The sequence below is a fragment of the Limulus polyphemus genome, unplaced genomic scaffold (assembly GCF_000517525.1).
Source record: "Limulus polyphemus unplaced genomic scaffold, Limulus_polyphemus-2.1.2 Scaffold94, whole genome shotgun sequence".
NCBI classification, from domain to species: Eukaryota; Metazoa; Arthropoda; class Merostomata; order Xiphosura; family Limulidae; genus Limulus; species Limulus polyphemus.
Genome location: NW_013665704.1, coordinates 976,601 through 978,403, shown reverse-complemented (window position 1 = coordinate 978,403; position 1,803 = coordinate 976,601). Strand labels below are relative to the sequence as shown.

The following is a 1,803-nucleotide window of genomic DNA, read 5'->3' as shown; positions in this document are numbered from 1 at the left end:
AAGGCTTCTAAAATAATTAGCTCTGTAGGTGTGGGGGGAGTAAGTTAGCAAATTGGATAGAAGAGTGGCTGGATGGAAGAAATCAGAGGGTTGTTACAAATGGAGTTCAGTCAAACTGAATTAATGTCACAAGTGGGGTACCTCAGGGCTCATTCTTAAGACCTTTGCTCTCTTTGATTTACATCAATGACATAGATGAAGGAATAGTCAATAAATTACTTAAATTTGCAGATGATATTAAGGTCTTGGGTGTTGCTAGGATGCTGCTGATTTACAAATGGATTTAGATCATTTGGGGCAAATAAATGACAGATGGATTTTGATTATAATAAATGCAAAATAATGCATGTGGGTTATCAAAATTTGAATTATAAGTATAATTTGGATGGGAATAACCTTAATAGTGTTACGAATGAAAGGGATCTTGGTGTATTAGTCAATCAGTCTCTAAAGTGTAACAAAGTAAACAGTTGTTGCAAATGATACCAATTGTGAAGACAAAGACATCAAAAGCATTGCTTCTTCTAATATAATAAGTCACTGAAATATACAGGTTGTTATGCAAATGTTTTGGTACTTCCAATAACACCAGCCCAGATGATACACAAAATTTACAAGAGAAAACTATATTTTTGTATGATGTTGTAATATAAACTGAATACGAAGAATGCTAGTTACAAAAAAAAAAGAAAGCTGCATTGTATTTTTTACCAATTATTTTAATAGTTCCATCTGGGTATATTTCTCCAATATCTCCAGTATGGAACCATCTTATACCAGCTTCTTCATGGTAGCACTCTCTGGTTAGAGCTTCATTCTTGTAATAACCCTTAGTTACCGTATTTCCCCCAACTATGATTTCTCCTCGAGGATTGGGCTGATCAGTTTTAAAGTATCCTCCTGTGGGGTTAGAAAAAAAAATTAAGATTCTTTAATTCATTAAGTAAATTCACTTTAAAAACAATAAGTAATAAAAAACAAACATAATTATCAAGGAGTAATTTGTTTGTTCAATTCACACAAAGCTATTTGAGAGCTATCTGTGCTAGCTGTTCCTATTTTTTAAGTGACAGACTAGATAGAATACAGCTAGTAAGTACCACCAAGTGCCAATGGTTGGGCTACTCTTTACCAACGAATAGTGGGTTTGAACATCACATTATAACACCCCATGACTAAAAGGGCAAGCATGTTTGGCAATATGTTTTGATACCATAACCTGCAAATTTTCAGTTCATTGCAATAACCACCAGGCCAAACCAAACCCCCCATAAAAAACAAAAACAAAACATAACTAACTTTACTAGTTACTAGTACAATTAACTTTTCTGACTAGGTTAGTTACTTTTTAAAGTTTTCTCAACACTGATGGCTAAAATACTTCAGGATCCTGAAAAATTTTTGGTTACCTGAGAAAATATGAACAAGCTAAGCTAAATATGGATCTATTAAAAGTGTCTATTTACAATTAAAAGCAATACAACGTTAAAATCTTACATAATAAATAATTATTAAAAAGAGGGACTTGCCCCAACAGACTCTACATGTTTCAGTGTTGGTATGACATCATCTTCATGAGTCAAAAAAATTTTCACAACCAGTACACCTCACCGTTCAGTCGTAAACATTGCTCAATGATAGCAAGAATAAATAATTTAAAAAGATCTATTTACAATTAAAAGCAATAAAACATTAAAATCTTACACAATAAATAATTATTAAAAACAGGGACTTGCCCTAAAAGACTGCATATGTTTCAGTGTCGGTACGACACCATCTTCATACCGACACCGAAACATATGT

General features: G+C 32.8%; 1 pseudogene; it reads right to left on the bottom strand.

The window, feature by feature from the left end:
- Nucleotides 1-1,803, bottom strand: part of LOC106469105 — a 57,305-nt pseudogene that overhangs the window by 2,101 nt on the left and 53,401 nt on the right.